General features: G+C 42.2%; 1 protein-coding gene across 4 annotated transcripts in view; it reads left to right on the top strand.

Annotated features, from left to right (window-relative positions):
• Window positions 1–18224, top strand: part of LOC113034360 (multiple epidermal growth factor-like domains protein 11) — a 265441-nt gene that overhangs the window by 51161 nt on the left and 196056 nt on the right. For all 4 annotated transcript variants that reach the window (XM_080299954.1, XM_080299959.1, XM_080299956.1 and 1 more), the window contains exon 2: window positions 14772–14877. The gene's annotated coding sequence lies outside the window, so the exon portion shown is untranslated. The remainder of the gene's footprint in view (window positions 1–14771; window positions 14878–18224) is intronic.

Here is an 18224-nt window from a genome sequence, read left to right as displayed (position 1 = left end):
GCCTCTACTCACTAGTTTAAGCTTTGACAGAGCTAAAATTCTCAGTTTATGCTGAAGTGTTTTTAAATCTCACTGCAGCCTGTGATGTCTGTGACCCGAAACATTCGACTCCAGGGTCGTTCTTTTGGCCCTGCAGTTTTGGAAGTGTTACCAGCTGTTTCAGCCAGTAACTGTTTCAGCCAAAGGATAAAACCTCAGCCTATGAAAAGACGTTTTGGGGTATTTTTTTTCTGAAAATCTTGCTGCCATAATTAAACATACTCACTGATTCCTTCATTGATGAAACCTTCATCAAGATGCAGTGATGTAAAATAATAGCCTGGTATATTATCTTGAGAAGTTCTTATGAGGTCAAGAAGGATATCGCTGAAGCGGTCATTTGCTGGATGTCTTTGGAACTTTGTTCGTGGGATTTGTCTACCCCTCAAGTAATTTTGCTCATTAGAGGATCACCAGAGGGATGGATATATTCCTCATGTTGTTGATTGTGTGACCTATAGAGATTTCTGTGCTGTTGTTCAGCCTGTTTAGCAAGTTTAATAAGAGCTAATATTTGAAATCCATTTGCAGTGAAATGCAAGAACCCCTTAATCAACAAAAGCAGCGGCTTTTAAAGATAGAAGGGACTTAAAGTGATCAATTTATTGACCGGGCTCCATCACCATCAATACCACCCCCTCCATCCTTAGCTCCCCTTCGTCTATAGGTAACCATTGATCAAGGCGAGATGAAGGGTGATTGGGTGGATTAGGGTGATTTCACAGATTGATGCATTGCCAGTTTAGCATTTAGCACTTAAAGGCACAGCGACAGAGGAAGAGGACGGGCTGCGTAGGTCACTTTAGTTACCACACACCACCTCCACCATCATAGTAAAAGCTGTGTATTATTTTTTAAACTACAGCTTGGTGAGACAGTCCGTGCAGAGCTGGAGCAAACTGCTAACAGTGCTGATTAGTAAAAATGCCCAACTAATAATATTATTATCAACAAACAAGTCTTATCTCTTTTCTGAACAGAAGTTTCTAGTTGTGAAATACGTTTCATGCTCGTATTGATTTTGAATATTTGTCTCCTCCAAGGATGTTAGGTTGTGTCATTTAGGTAGCTGACAGTAGTTTAGCTTTTTAATTCTTGCTGCTGTTGCAACATAAAAGCATCTCTTCTCTAGTAGTAAACTGCGTGCTGCTCTGCCATCATTTGACTTTAAATTACCAAGTACCAGTGGTCTCCAAAGAGCCCTTGAAGACCGCTGACTGGTCTTTTTTCACTGTCAGGAAACTGTAAGTTTCAATCACAGGGGAGCTGTGGCAGTCCACAGAAGAAGACCCAGAAGAAGACACAGTAAGCGGTGTGGAAAAATACAACAAGCGAGCTTTACTTAAAGATTAACACGTAAAAAGAACAGGGTATTTAAACAAAGCATAGAGTCAGGCAATGGCAGAAATAGTTTATCATGGGAAATTCAGAAAAGACAGAAACACCTAGAAAACATTGAGACAAACTCATCTCCTACTCAGGGGTCCAACTCTGTCTTTACTCTCACTTGGAGCTGAAAAAACAGCCTTTATTTAGGAGCAGGCTTTGACCACAGCTTCTGGACGAACTCTCTTTGTGTTGAGAGAATTAAACTTCATCCCAAAATTTTTTGGTGGCATGTGAACTTTAATTTTAAAGTATTCAATGTAAATTTACAGTTTAAAGTCAAATACAATGGTTGGCATGTGACACATGTTTTTACTTTTATTTGCTCAAAGAAATTCTATTTCAAAAAACCCTACAAGGTCTCTCTCTATCAGTTAGTATGCTTTTTCCACTTTTACATCACGAGTCCACAAAACATTTTGAACACTTGAGTTGTCAGAGACACACACAGACCTGTCCTAGATTCAACACTGAGCGTAGCCTGATCCTGGTTTGAGAATCTTGAGCTGTGTTTGTGCTTTTTGCTTCTTTCTTGCAGCCTCATAAAATCCACATGAATCCATGTGAGTGCAGTGCAGCGCACATTGCACTGTAGCTATACACTGTAAAAAAAATATTCTGTGCATTTATTTTAGTTTTAAATTTAGATAAAATATTGTGTATTTTAACACATGTTCTACATTAAAATAAAATTAGTAGCAATTATAATAATAGTAATAACTTTTTTATCATCATTTGTATTGAGGCAACCCCTCCCATGAGTGATATGGATAGAGATATCCGTCTAGGTCAGGGGTCGGCAACCTGCGGCTCTTTAGTGCTTATAGTGCGGCTCCGCGTGGTTTGGGAAATTAAATTAGAAGTATTTAGCTGAAGTGTATTTTATTTATGTTAGTTCTTTTTAACTTGTAGTTCTAAACTGGAAGATTATTGTGATATTGAAATATAAAAATAAAATTATATTCTATTATTTTTTCATCGCTCAAATAATCGATTAAATAAGTTAATTAACGCCGTGCATTTATCGAGACTTTCGACCCCAGGTAGGCCAGTTATGGATCTTTGGATCCACATTATGTCAGCAGCTCCACCGTGAACTATGTTAAAGACAAACACGCTCACGCCTCACAGACGACAGCTTACAGTCCTGTAAAGATGAAAGTGACTTCGTACAGCCCCGACCTGCAGACGCTGTGCGCAGAGGTTCAGGAGCAGCCAGACACAAACCAACAACAGCAGAGAGAGCACAGACGTTAAGGCGGCGAGGCGTGATTGCGGGACCCGCTCAGGTGCGTCCGCCTCCCCTGCAGCGGCGCTGCAGACCACGCCCCGCAACACACATTAACCAGGTAAAATACATATTTATGCAGAATTTTGCAGACGCTGTGCGCAGAGGTTTAGGAGCAGAAGTATCGTTGTAAACATATCACGGCAGACCCGACGATGTTTGCATGAACATGCTTTTCAGCATCTCTTTATTGACCACCACGTCCCACCACACACATTAACCAGGTAAAATACATATTTATGCAGAATTTTGCAAATATCTATTTTTCATCTTTTAGCAGCATAGAGCTTTTTTTTCCAATTATTTTTTAAAAGTCAGGTGAAGGCTCCAAAAGCCCAGAGGAGATATGAGGGTGGCGGCTCACAACACTTTTTGTTTGCTACACGGATCATTTTAGTTCAGCTTTCCTTTTGAGTTCAAAATGTGTTCATTACATAAATAAAATGTCATTTTCTCACTTCAAGGATTTCATAAGCAGAACACCTTAGTTGTTCACAAAGCATAAAGGTAAAAAACAATATATACAGTGTTATCTTGATTTTAAATGTCAAAAAGTATTTGCGGCTCCCAGTGTTTTCTTTTGCATGGAAACCGAGTCCAACTGGCTCTTTGGGTGTAAAAGGTTGCAGACCCTGGTCTAGTTACTAATAATCAGTGACTAAATATGGACTTTACATTATATTTTACACATCACCAATAAAAACAGTAAAACAGTGGGAGTTTGCAAACAGGAAGTTTGTGCATGTTTTTTAAAACTGCATTTTATTGTACAGCAACTTTTGCATATGCGTTTGTGATCTGCCATGAAGTGTAGAATGAAAGGCATAAAAATGCATTTAGAAACCAGAAGCTTGAACTAAAACCTAACTGTGCAGAATACCCACAGAGAGCAAAATAAAACAGCAAATTCCAAACTTTTTTGGAGAACAGGGAGCACACAAGAGGACATTAAAGAATAACCTTAAACAGAACAAAGGAAATGATGCAAAGGACGCAAAACTAAATGCAAGGCACAGGAGACAAATGACTACGAAAGATAACAAAACAACACAGGCAGCGAGAATCATTAAAATCTGGAACACCCAGAGATAATAAAGTAATAGCAATGATAACAATTAACAGTGAAGGACCAGGAGCGAACACTGAGGAAGGAACATTAAGTCTACGTTAACTCGAGCAGCAGCCCCCAACCTTTTTTCTGCCACGGACCGGTTTATGTCCGACAATATTTTCACGGACCGGCCTTTAAGGTGTCGCGGATAAATACAACAAAATAAATTCAGTACCGGTACCAAAATAAGAAGATGTATTCATTACACACGGGAAAAGACCCAGGGAAACCGAGTTAACGATAAAAAATAGTAACGTTAAAAACCCTGAGAACCGTTAATTTCACACATATATATATATATATATATATATATATATACATACATACATACATACATACATACATATATATATATATATATATATATATATATATATACCGTATTTTCACGACCATAAGACGCACTGTACTAAAAGGCGCAGTCTCAGTTATGTGTGCCATTACTGTATTTAACACACACATAAGGCGCACTGGATCATAGGGCGCATACAAGTACCGTATGCGTATTTAAAAATAAAGCGGGAGCAAACCTGAGTTCGGTACCTTACTCACATTTCTATTACTGGTAATCGTCATCATCAACAACACACAAGCATACAAGTGTGCGTATTTAAAAATAAAGCAGGAGCAAAACAAAGTTTGGTACTCACATTTTTATCATCAATCAAACCCATCGAAGTCCTCATCCTCTGTGTCTGAATTGAACAGCTGCGCTAAATCTCCATCAAACATGCCAGGTTCACTTTCTTCACTGTCAGAGTCACTTTCCGTGCGGCTCCTCGGAAATGATGCCGGCTTTTGCGAAAGCTCGAACAACAGTGCCAGCAGACATGTTAGCCCAAGCATCTACAATCCATTCGCAAATTGTGGCGTAACTCGCCCGGCGCTGCCTTCTACTCTTAGTGAAACTGTGGTCTCCATCGGTCATCCATCGCTCCCAGGCCGCTCGCAGCCTTACTTTGAACGGGCGGTTCACACCGATGTCCAGCGGTTGGAGTTCCTTTGTCAGGCCTCCCGGAATGACAGCAAGCTCACAGTTCATTTGTTTCACTAGTTTTTTCACATCGGCTGTGAGATGGGCACGCATAGAGTCACAGATCAACAGCGATGGTGATGCGTGGAAAAAACCACCTGGTCTCCTTACATACACCTCCCTCAGCCAGTCTTTCATCATTTCCTCATCCATCCAGCCCTTTTCATTTGCCTTAATGATGATTCCTACTGGAAACTTCTCTTTAGGCAAAGTCTTTCTCTTAAAAATCACCATAGGCGGCAGTTTCTGTCCATTAGCATGGCAGTCAAGCACAACAGTAAAAGAAGACTTTTCATACCCCGTTGTGCATATCGCTACCGTGCTGGTCCCCAGCTTCTCCACAGTGTGACTCACCGGGATGTCAAAAGTGAGCGGGACCTCGTCCATGTTTGTGATGTGGCTGGGCTGGATGTTTTTGTCGCCGATGTGTTTGCTGCAGTAGGAGTCGAAGATGGCCAGCTTTTCCTTATAATCCGCTGGAAGTTGCTGCGCTACCGTAGTCCCGGTCCTGATGGAAAAATGGCACCGTTTCATAAAAAGTGAAAGTGAAACTGCTTTTAGCCGAATGGTGACCGTCGAAATGCTTCTCCCGCTCGTTCTTTGCTCGATGATCCACCGCTCGAGTCTTTCCTCCAACTCGGGCCACCTCGCCTTATGTCCGCGGAAACTCAGCTGCGTTTTCTTGACCTGCCGGAGCTTGTTTTCCAGCTTCCTCCATTTGCGAACCATCGATTCGTTAATCTTAAATTCTCTCGCCGCTGCTCGATTTCCATGTTCCTCCGCGTAGCTGATGGCCTTCAGTTTAAACTGTGCTTCATAAGCGTGTCTCTTTGCCATTTTCAGGGTTGCGCCCACACTTCACCCTTTAGCGTTCTCATGGTGTTCTCTACTACGTCCTCCTTACAACACACAGGGCGCACTGCGCTATAGGGCGCGCCGTACTTTTTGAAGAAAATCTAAGACTTTTAAGTGCGCCTTATGGTCGTGAAAATACGGTATATGTACATGCAGGCCCGTGAGTAGTTTAGTACTGGGCTCGGGTGTGAAATTAACGGTTCTCAGGGTTTTTTACGTGAGAACCGTTAAAAACCGTTACTTGTTCCAGTATATATATATATATACTGGAACAAGAAGGCATCGGTGGGCAAGGGACGAAAACAGGGCGTTGTTGGAATGCTACTACGCAAGTAACCCCGGCAGAAGGGGCTACATGAATAGGATGAGGGACCTATGGATTCTTCGATACCCAACATCCACAATGACGGCGAAACAACTAGTAGCTCAGTGTTCCAACATTCGAAAGAAGGGACTGCTCTCACAGCTAGAGATTGACGAGGTACAACACAAATGCTACTGATAGGTTTGTAGCTTGAACCTATCCGCTGGAACGTTGAGGACAATTCCTGTTAAAAGGGAGTTTTTCCTTCCCACTGTCGCCAAAGTGCTTGCTCATAGGGGGTCATATGATTGTTGGGTTTTTCTCTGTATCTATGAAGCGCCTTGAGGCGACTTTTGTTGTGATTTGGCGCTATATAAATAAAATTGAATTGAATTGAATTGAATATAATTACACTGCAAAGCAAGACACCAGTAGGCAAAGTTCTTCATGTATCTCGTGCACGGGAGAGACCGGACAAAGCGCCGTTCCTTCGGCTGACCCCAGTTGCTCACGTCCGTTCTCCCGTACCACTGTTCTTTTATTGAGGTTGCATGAATATGCATCGGTTCATTAACATATGACGTCTACATACACACAAAGAGTACCTTGCCTGTGTGTGTGTGTGTGTGTGTGTGTGTGTGTGTGTGTGTGTGTGTGTGTGTGTGTGTGTGTGTGTGTGTGTGTGAGAGATCCAGATGTGACCCTGTGAAGACTCCCCAAAGCTGGTGCCAGGAGTCTAGCGGTCCATCTGAACAAAAGGCTCTTATACTTAAACAGATATACGTGTGCTTGCTATACCATAAATCAATAAGAAAAGATACGACCTCTCCTAGGAGGTGTGATCTACGCCGGAACACTCTGTAGAGGGAGTGAACGCACTCCCCCTTCATGCTACACAGAGCTGTTACAGACCTCCTAGGATGAGACATTCTTTCAATCTACAAATGATTATACACCTCTAAGCATATATGGTTAAATATTTCTAAGCATAAATGACAATCAACAATACAAATCTAACAGCTACGGCAAGGAGGAGTCAGGACGCCAGGTCAGGGGGGAGATATCATCACCCCCACCCGAGATTGGGTACATAGCCCCAAGTGCGATAGGAGAAGGATCGTTGAGTGCGAGAGGAACTGACCTGAAAAATAGGATCATGGCCAAGTTTGAAACCTGGATACCCCGTAGCCGGTTACCAAGATTACGTGAAGTACCCTCAGAAGGTCTGCTAGATGATGTTAATGCAGCACTACGGGCAATACCTACAACCACGATTACCGACACTAACAAGCTGATCTACAATACGGCAGCAGTGATCAGTGAGATGCTTGGCTACAAGTTGAACAGCGACAAGGGGCAGTACCCTCCATGGAGAAGGAGGCTAGAGGGCAAGATCAAAGTAGCACGGAGGGAGGTTAGCCAACTAACGGAGTTGCAGCAAGGTGCGACAAAGAAGGTGCCTAAGAAATACAGCAAGCTGTCCATACCTGAGGCCTTGGAAACTGCCAAGCAAAGACTCACAGCCTTGGCCAGCCGCTTGAGGAGGTACACCAGAGAGATAGAAGGCAGGAGAATAAACCAGCTGTTCTCCACAGAACCAGCAAAGGTGTACTCTCAGTGGCAAGAGAACAATAAGAGAACAGCACCACCAAGGCTGGAGACGGAGCAATACTGGAAGAGCATATGGGAGAAGGATGTAACCCATAACGGCAATGCTCAGTGGCTAGTGGATCTGAGGGCAGACCACAGCGACCTCCCTGAACAGGGTCCAGTAACCATCAATCAGCCGAGACTGCAAGACCAGACTGACCAACCTGTGCACTGCCTGGATTGATTACAAGAAGGCCTATGACTCAATGCCCCACAGCTGGATACTGGAATGCCTAGAATTGTACAAGATCAATGGGACCCTAAGAGCCTTCATCAGGAACTCAATGGGGATGTGGCGTACAACACTAGAGGCCAACTCCAAGCCCATAGCACAAGTCAACATCAAGTGCGGGATCTACCAAGGAGATGTTCTGTCCCCACTGCTGTTCTGCATAGGCCTGAACCCCCTCAGTGAGATCATTAACAAGACTGGCTACGGATACCGACTACGGAACGGAGCAGTTGTCAGCCACCTCCTGTACATGGATGACATCAAGCTGTATGGCAAGAGTGAACGAGACATCGATTCACTGATCCACACTACCAGGCTATACAGCAATGACATTGGAATGTCGTTCGGACTGGAGAAGTGTAGTCGGATGGTATCAAAGAGAGGGAAGGTAGTCAGAACTGAGGGGATTGAACTACCAGAAGGCAACATTGCAGACATAGAGGACAGTTACAAGTACTTGGGGATCCCACAGGCGAATGGGAACCATGAAGAGGCCGCTAGAAAAGCTGCAACCACCAAGTACCTGCAGAGGGTCAGGCAAGTCCTGAGGAGTCAGCTGAATGGTAAGAACAAGATCCGGGCCATCAACACGTACGCCCTGCCCGTGATCAGGTACCCTGCTGGGGTAATAGGCTGGCCAAAGGAGGAGATAGAAGCCACTGACATAAAGACAAGAAAGCTCCTTACCATGCATGGAGGGTTTCACCCCAAGTCCAGCACCCTGAGGCTGTACGCTAAGCGGAAGGAAGGGGGCCGGGGACTGGTGAGTGTCAGCACCACAGTTCAGGATGAGACAACGAACATCCAAGAATACATTGGGAAGATGGCCCCAACTGACCAAGTGCTCAGTGAATACCTCAGGCAGCAGAAACCCAAGAAAGAGGAGGGAGACGAGGAACCATCATGGAAGGACAGGCCCCTGCACGGTATGTACCACCGGCAGATAGAGGAGGTGGCTGATATCCAGAAATCCTACCAGTGGCTGGACAAAGCTGGACTGAAAGACAGCACAGAGGCACTAATCATGGCAGCACAAGAACAAGCTCTGAGTACAAGATCCATAGAGGCTGGGGTCTATCACACCAGGCAAGACCCCAGGTGCAGGCTGTGTAAAGATGCCCCAGAGACAATCCAGCACATAACAGCAGGGTGCAAGATGCTAGCAGGCAAGGCATACATGGAACGCCATAACCAAGTGGCCGGCATAGTGTACAGGAACATCTGTGCCGAGTATAACCTGGAAGTCCCGAGGTCAAAATGGGAGATGCCCCCAAGGGTGGTGGAGAATGACCGAGCTAAGATCCTGTGGGACTTCCAGATACAGACGGACAAAATGGTGGTGGCTAACCAACCGGACATAGTGGTGGTAGACAAACAGAAGAAGACGGCCGTAGTGATCGATGTAGCGGTTCCGAATGACAGCAATATCAGGAAGAAGGAACACGAGAAGCTGGAGAAATACCAAGGGCTCAGAGAAGAGCTCGAGAGGATGTGGAGGGTGAAGGTAACGGTGGTCCCCGTGGTAATCGGAGCACTAGGTGCGGTGACTCCCAAGCTAGGCGAGTGGCTCCAGCAGATCCCGGGAACAACATCGGAGATCTCTGTCCAGAAGAGCGCAGTCCTGGGAACAGCTAAGATACTGCGCAGGACCCTCAAGCTCCCAGGCCTCTGGTAGAGGACCCGAGCTTGAAGGATAAACCGCCCGCATGGGCGTGCTGGGTGTTTTTTCACTATGACTTTTTTCTCAGATTTCTTTCCAGTGGTCCTAATCCTCTTCCGTAGTAAAGTAACAGCTCTGTTCTGTAAAATATATGTGAAACTGTCAAAGACGTGTTTGGTTTGTGTGCAGCTAAGTAAATGAAAGTCGTAAGAGTCCTGTGTTCTTCTGTGAATGTTTCCTCTCTAGTTGCAGTAACAGAATCTTCTTTCTTTCCAATAAAAACCTGCTTGTATTTCATGCTCCACAAAAACCTGCATACACAGCTTTTACAACCTCGACCCTGTCGTCACTGATCTATACAAAGTAATCCACCAAGGTCCCACTTGAATTTTTAGAATAGAAAAGAAGTAAAAATCAAGTCAAAAGCAGACATTCATTCATGGTTTCACCATAATTGGAAAACATTCCAGACCGAATTGAAATTGTTTTGTTTGAAAGCTGTTTTTTAAACAATATTTAATACTTTGCAACTTGAGTTGGTTTGTGTGCAGCCTGACTGATTGTTGGTAGGCACAGAACTATGAAACAGAACATAATAAACAGTCTTCACCAGTCACAATAGTGGAGCTGGTACGGTTTTTACTTTGTGTTTGTGTGTCCTTAAGACAAAACGTGAACCTGAAGACACTTGCTGTGCTTTATGTTTCCCCATCTCTGCAGAGCCACTGAGCAAGATACATTCAGAAAACTTTACAGGTGTGTAGTTCACATCAAAATGAGGACTCTGTATATTATTCGACCCAGGAATACTGAGTACTTATATAGCCAGAGATGATCTTGCTATGAAATTGCACCAGCCACGACACCCTTCAATATACTGATTGATGACAACTCGAGTCATTACAACATTATTACGTGAATTCCTGCTCCAGATGCGTGTCTCCATGAACATAACAACACCAGCTATGCTGCTGTGGCTGGTAAAAATTTACTAACGACCTCTGACTACTCATGGAAGTGAACTTCAGGATGCTGACAGGTATTACAGTTATATGGATGCTTCAGGCAGAGATCCCAGTTTGTGTTTTTGGAGTTGGGCTTCCAGTGTTTCTTCATTTTTTAAAAATTGGGTCATTTAAAAAAAAAGAAATCATAAACATACCTCAAATGTTGTCCTCTGGATGACTTGTAAATGCTTCAGGTGCAGCAGACAAACACAGACAAAAAACTTGGTGAATAAGGATCAGCATCTTCGAATTATGTGTTTTAAAGGTACGCTACAGAATCTGATGGCAAAAGAACAAAGATGTATGACACATGAGTGTTTCTGCCATGTGTCTCTCAATATAATCCTTAAAAAACCTCTAAATATAGCTGTGATTTTCAGTGTATGCCTGAATGTTTCCCCAGTGCTGCATAATAAATCAGACCCACTTCCTCTATAAACTCATAATACTAGTGTCTGTAAGTCTTCTCTGCAACTCTGTGTATCCTCACTATCTGACAGCGCTGCGCTTTAAAACGCTCATGATGAGACATTCATCAAGGCTGGAGGAATATTGTTACAAAACAATAAAACAGTGTTTTTATTGATTTTTCTGTCACTTTCAGTTTGTTGTTATGAGAAACAGTAACCACTGAAAACAAAGCCAACACACGTCACTGACAGAAAAAAAGGCAGTAATGTATTATGCAGAAGATTTAAGAACTAAAGTGCAGATGCTTCCAAAACCAATATATTGAGTCATTTTCATTTTTATTTCAGTTAATTTCAAAGTGCAACAATTAGAAAAAAGCTACTTCAACTTGCTGCCATTAAACTAGTTCTCATGTCAGCTTTTGAAGCTGCAGCACTCGATATGAAGTTTTGAGAATCATGGGGAAACGTGCCACAGCTCTGTGCATTTAAGCCAGCGGTCCCCAACCTTTTGTGCACCACAGGCCGGTGTAATGTCAGACAATATTTTCACGGACCGGCCTTTAAGGTGCCGCCGATAAATTCTACAAAATAAAATAATACGACCTCGACCAAAACTGTGGTATTTTGTAAATATAATAAGAAACACGAATTCCCTGTGTAATTGTGTAACTTTATTAGCAGCGTCCTCCTGAAATGCACCAACAACATTGAGAGTAACATCCTCCTCTCTGCCCCTTAATGCTCTCTGGTCGCTATGGTTTCGCGTAAATATTTCTTTCAAAATAAGACACACAACTACAACACGGGAAAAGACCCAGGGAAACCCAGTTAATGATAAAAACCCTGAAACCATAAATTTCACACCCGAGCCTCAACTCTCACGGCCCAGAGCCAAACGACTCACGGACCAGTACCGGCTTCCCCACTGAATATATTTGATGCATCATGGGAAGCCCCCAGCAGCCCAAGCTTATTGGAGCATAACTAAAGGAGGGTCCAGGATCACCTGATCAAAATCCCAAGTCCAAAACTGGAAGGTGGTTCCACAGAAGAGGCGTCTGAAGGTTCTGCCTCCCATTCTACTTTTGAATACCAGAGGAACCACAAGTATCCAGCAGCTTCTGAGTGAATTGTGGTATCATGGTGATATGGTACTATGAGACCTTTAAAATAAGATGGGGCCTGATTATTCAAGCCCTTGTATGTGAGATGAAGGATTTTAAATGGAATTGAATGTAACAGTGAACCAATGAAGAGAAACCAAGTCGGGAGAAATATGCTCTCTTTCTCTTGCATATCATGTTTTCTGTCTTATTACTTTAGACTCGTGATTTTTGGATTGGGGCACCAGGGGGCATCAAATCATTTGTTCATCATTGTTAACCATCCCTTTCACATAATAATACTTAAGTCTCTTATGCACAGTCCTTTGCTTTGGATGGTTCAGCCTGGGTATTTAAACTCATCTGCCTTCATGTTCTCTACGCCTTGCACACTTTCTGCTCCTCACATTTTCAAAACAGGCTTGTTCCTTTTGTTGTTGTTGTTTTTCCATCACTGTGTGCCTTTAAACATCAAACCAATTCCAGCCTAAATGGAGGGAACATGATGCATATAAGACAATCCTACTGGGTATCCGTCATCAAGGCGTATCACATACAAAGGGATGAAAGAAGGAAAAACATAATTATTAGACTCCTCTTTGACCTCATCTATCAACCAGACCAATCAGAGTCACTCCCACCTTAAACCCATGTGTCGCTCCTGCCCCACACCCCACCACACTCATACATGTCCTGCACAAGCCTCACATACTTCTGCCGCTCCTGACTTCCTCATGCAGTACCACAGTTTTTCTCTTAGCAGCCCCTCACAGACTGCCTGTAGATGCACAAAGACATTGTCTTGAACACTACTTTTTCTTCTGACACACTTTGAGTACCGGTATCACGATGTGGGTGTGTGTATGTGTGCGTATATCATATTAAAGTAACAACAATCCTTCAAAGGCTATTACAATGTTAATGTCATTACAATGACATTAATGATGTCATTAATGCACTAGTATTATCTCATCTAGAGTACTGTTTAATCATTTGGTCAGCAGCTAATAAGACAGATCTGAACAGACTTCAGTTAGTCCAAAATAGGGCGGCCAGATTGGTGTTAAGGTTAATATTATACAGATATTGATAAAATGCACGATAAACTTTCTTGGCTTTCTGTACAAGCTAAATTATACTATGGTTTACTTGTATTTTTAAAGAAAGCAATACTGGTAAACACACCACACTTTTTTATGCTCAGTTGCAGCATCCAGATGAAATACATAATCATGCTACACGATTCTCAACTAACCACAATTTAGTAACTCCTTGACTTACTAAATTGTAACTTTTTGAAAAACTCTGTTATATTTAGAGCATCTTTTCAGTGGAATAAGTTGCCTTATGCAATTAGAGAATTGGCTTCTATTCATAATTTTAAAAATCACCTAAAAGCCTATTTAGGCAGTTTTTAAATTTATTTGTAAATATTGTCAGAGGGTAATGTCACTTGTAATGGAAATTGTGTATTTTGTTTGAGTGTTTTTTACAATTTTTAATATTTACATGCTTATATTTTCAGAATTGTAAAACCTTATTGTGGATGTAAGAGCCAAATTATGTGGACATTTTGCATCCAACTTATTGTGTAACATTTTATTCGGTGGTATTTGATGGTTTGGGCCCCAGGAAGACTAGCAACCACTGTTGTGGAAGCTAATGGGGTTCCTTACAAATAAACAAACAATATTGTTACATAGCAACGAGTATCGATGCCCCGGCTAGCTTCTCATTTTTCTGATAGTTCAGTGGAATCCTAGTTGTACAAATATTAGGTAGTTTAAAAAGTCCAAAAAGGTTGTATATTTACTGCAGATGAAATTCAGTTTATAATTTAGGGTTCTGTCTAATTCCTGGTACACTGTTTCACAGTTTCAATCTAGTACTTTAAGAGAAACAGAAATTATTAGACACTATTGTGTTATTCTATTAAATGAACACTATAGGCAGGACAGGGCTGATAACGTTTTCCATCTACCTCTAGCATTAGCTTTGTTATTAGCCATTGCCACTAGCTGCTATCTTATTCATGGCATGGAGTCGATCCTGTTCTGCACACCCATTCATTTTGTTTTAAGACTCCTCGCTGTACCTTTGGCTGAAGACAAATCTATATAAATCTTGCCGGATGTGTGGAGAATGAATTCGGCGCTGATCAGACACCTACATGACGGTGCTTCATGAGGAATAAGAATCTACTGAAAGTGTGTCAAACTATCCCATAGCTCTGTATATCCACACACCGCCTTACTGCAGACACACATTCTAATTCACATTACTGTAGTTCTTTGGTTCTGATGTTTTTAATGTTCATAAAACTGATAAAATATGACAGAGCTCAGGTAAAACTATTGCTGACTGAATGTTTGAGGGTTTTGACTTATCTTACAGTTTAATCCTAAGGAATATCAGATGGAAGCTCGAATGTATCTGCTGAAATTGAATTAATTAGAGGAAGTGAGTTCTCTGCAGTTTTGGTGTCCTTAGGTGCATTTGACTACAAGGTGATGATTAAGACGTTGTGGTGAAGCACTTGGATAAAACTAAAGTGTGAGAGACGAAGCATACAAGAACATACATTTTCTGCTCTTGTTTTCCTAGAAGGAAATGAATGAAATCTTCTTCTCACTGTTCAACTTCATTTATTTAATAAATATTTGTTTTTTTATGTCTTTGTCTTAAAACAGGCATTCTGAGGTCCGTTCACCATCCTCCAATAGTGGGTCATTTTTTCCTGTAATAGAAATCTGTTTGACAGCATTTCACCATCCATCACACCCAGCCTTGTTCAAGGTAAGCAGCACCATAGGTACCACTTCATTATTCTGATATTTGTAATAATCTAATGAGGCAATACTTTAAAATTCAACCCTTGTTATGCTATTTTTTGTTTAGCTTTGGGTATATATTAAAATAAAAATACTTAAACAGTGTGTTGGTTGCTTTCAGAGTTAGAGGTCATGTGTGTGTGCTCTGTATATTGATTGGTCTGGGTCATGTTTACCTTTGACACATATAAGCATTAGCATTATGGGAGAGGATAAAATACCAGTATGGAAATATATTGTATTGGTTCCTGTATCAATATTTTATTGATCGACTGCTTTAGGACTCCTTGTGCTTGCCCTAATAATATGAATGAATGTAAAGTGAAAGGAAGCACACTACAGGGAGTGCAGAATTATTAGGCAAGTTGTATCTTTGAGGAATAATGTTATTATTGAACAACAACCATGTTCTCAATGAACCCAAAAAAACTCATTAATATCAAAGCTGAATGTTTTTGGAAGTAGTTTTTAGTTTGTTTTTAGTTTTAGCTATTTTAGGGGGATATCTGTGTGTGCAGGTGACTATTACTGTGCATAATTATTAGGCAACTTAACAAAAAACAAATATATACCCATTTCAATGATTTATTTTTACCAGTGAAACCAATATAACATCTCCACATTCACAAATCTACATTTCTGACATTCAAAAACAAAACAAAAACAAATCAGCGACCAATATAGCCACCTTTCTTTGCAAGGACACTCAAAAGCCTGCCATCCATGGATTCTGTCAGTGTTTTGATCTGTTCACCATCAACATTGCGTGCAGCAGCAACCACAGCCTCCCAGACACTGTTCAGAGAGGTGTACTGTTTTCCCTCCTTGTAAATCTCACATTTGATGATGGACCACAGGTTCTCAATGGGGTTCAGATCAGGTGAACAAGGAGGCCATGTCATTAGTTTTTCTTCTTTTAGACCCTTTCTTGCCAGCCACGCTGTGGAGTACTTGGACGCGTGTGATGGAGCATTGTCCTGCATGAAAATCATGTTTTTCTTGAAGGATGCAGACTTCTTCCTGTACCACTGCTTGAAGAAGGTGTCTTCCAGAAACTGGCAGTAGGACTGGGAGTTGAGCTTGACTCCATCCTCAACCCGAAAAGGCCCCACAAGCTCATCTTTGATGATACCAGCCCAAACCAGTACTCCACCTCCACCTTGCTGGCGTCTGAGTCGGACTGGAGCTCTCTGCCCTTTACCAATCCAGCCACGGGCCCATCCATCTGGCCCATCAAGACTCACTCTCATTTCATCAGTCCATAAAACCTTAGAAAAACCAGTCTTGAGATATTTCTTGGCCCAGTCTTGACGTTTCAGCTTGTGTGTCTTGTTCAGTGGTGGTCGTCTTTCAGCCTTTCTTACCTTGGCCATGTCTCTGAGTATTGCACACCTTGTGCTTTTGGGCACTCCAGTGATGTTGCAGCTCTGAAATATGGCCAAACTGGTGGCAAGTGGCATCTTGGCAGCTGCACGCTTGACTTTTCTCAGTTCATGGGCAGTTATTTTGCGCCTTGGTTTTTCCACACGCTTCTTGCGACCCTGTTGACTATTTTGAATGAAACGCTTGATTGTTCGATGATCACGCTTCAGAAGCTTTGCAATTTTGAGACTGCTGCATCCCTCTGCAAGATATCTCACTATTTTTGACTTTTCTGAGCCTGTCAAGTCCTTCTTTTGACCCATTTTGCCAAAGGAAAGGACGTTGCCTAATAATTATGCACACCTGATATAGGGTGTTGATGTCATTAGACCACACCCCTTCTCATTACAGAGATGCACATCACCTAATATGCTTAATTGGTAGTAGGCTTTCGAGCCTATACAGCTTGGAGTAAGACAACATGCATGAAGAGGATGATGTGGACAAAATACTCATTTGCCTAATAATTCTGCACTCCCTGTATATTGGTAAAGAAAAGGAGTATAAAATATTATGAAGATACACAGTATCACTACACAGCAGTTTTTCAGTGCTTTTTATATTTGAGGACAAACATCCGTCCTTTTTCTGCCTCTTATCCGGGTTCGGGTCGCGGGAGTAGCAGCTTGAGCAGAGAAGGCCAGAAGGCCAAACTCCTCACCGCATCTCTAAGAGAGGCCAGCCACTCTCTGCTCTGCTGCCTGGTCTTTACTCTGGATAATCACGTTTTGTAGGGGGGTAAAATCCAATTTCAGTTACGCCCTCAAGTCTTTTTGAGTATGATGCTACAAGCTTGACATCCCATTTTTGGGCAGTTTCTCCTGTTCTCCTTTATGGATCCTCTTAAGCACTTTAATTTTGGACGGGGAGCACACAGCTATCTTCGTATCTCTTCACAGATGTTCAATCAGGTTCAAGTCTGGGCTCTGGCTCGCCCACTCAAGGATATTCACAGAGTGGTCCTGAGGGCACTCCTTTGTTATCTTGGCTGTGTGCTTAGGGCAGAAATGGTTTCAGCATCGTTCCGCAGATCTGTGTCCTGAAACATTCCCGTACTGGAGGTCTACAAACAGTTCCTCATACTTCATCACTTGGTTTGAACTCTGACATGCTCTGTCAACTCTGGGACCTTATATAGAAAGATGCCTTTCCGAATCATGTCCAACCAACTGGATTTGTCACAGGCGAAACATCTGACAGGTGATCAGCGGCGGAGACAGGATGGACCTGAGCTCAATTTTGAGTGTCATGGCAAAGGCTGGAAATGCTTATGTACGTGTTATATTTTTGTTTTTATTTTTAATACGTTTGCAACAATTTTAAGCAATTAAAAAAAAACTTATGGAGTTTTGTGTGAAATGAATTGATTCCATTTGGAATGAGGAGTAACAAAATGTAATTAGTGGGTTTATGTGTTTTTCTGTAATGTTACCAGCAGAATGATGGAGGGATTATAAAGCACAGAAGGGAATAAACTGGGTGACAGACCCATGTAGCATGAGAGTCACTCCTACTGAACAGGTGTCTCCATGTTACAAAAGAAAACAGCACCAGGGAAGAAAACCTCAGCTTTGTTGTTTCATCCATTTTTAAGTTCGTATGTTTTTCTTGTTATTACACTCGAGCAATTTGTCCCATCTCGGATGTGAGTGATGTAGCTGTGGACATTAAACTAATGTCATCACTGTCCATTCATTATTCACTGTTTCGGTGTAGTCACAGCTGTCTGCAACAATGTCCACATAGCAGACACCTGTAAAAAACACAAACTTGCTTGTCTGACTTCTCAGCATCTTCTCATGGCACGGCTCATATCACACTAATGGGAACGCTCCACCAGTTGTCCACAAACGAACATTCAATTGTCATTCTTTTACATGACAGCGTGGC

The sequence above is a fragment of the Astatotilapia calliptera genome, chromosome 1 (genome assembly GCF_964374335.1).
Source record: "Astatotilapia calliptera chromosome 1, fAstCal68.1, whole genome shotgun sequence".
Classification (NCBI taxonomy): Eukaryota; Metazoa; Chordata; class Actinopteri; order Cichliformes; family Cichlidae; genus Astatotilapia; species Astatotilapia calliptera.
The sequence above is the reverse complement of the archived record's forward strand: the minus strand, read 5'-3'. Positions and strand labels throughout refer to the sequence as shown.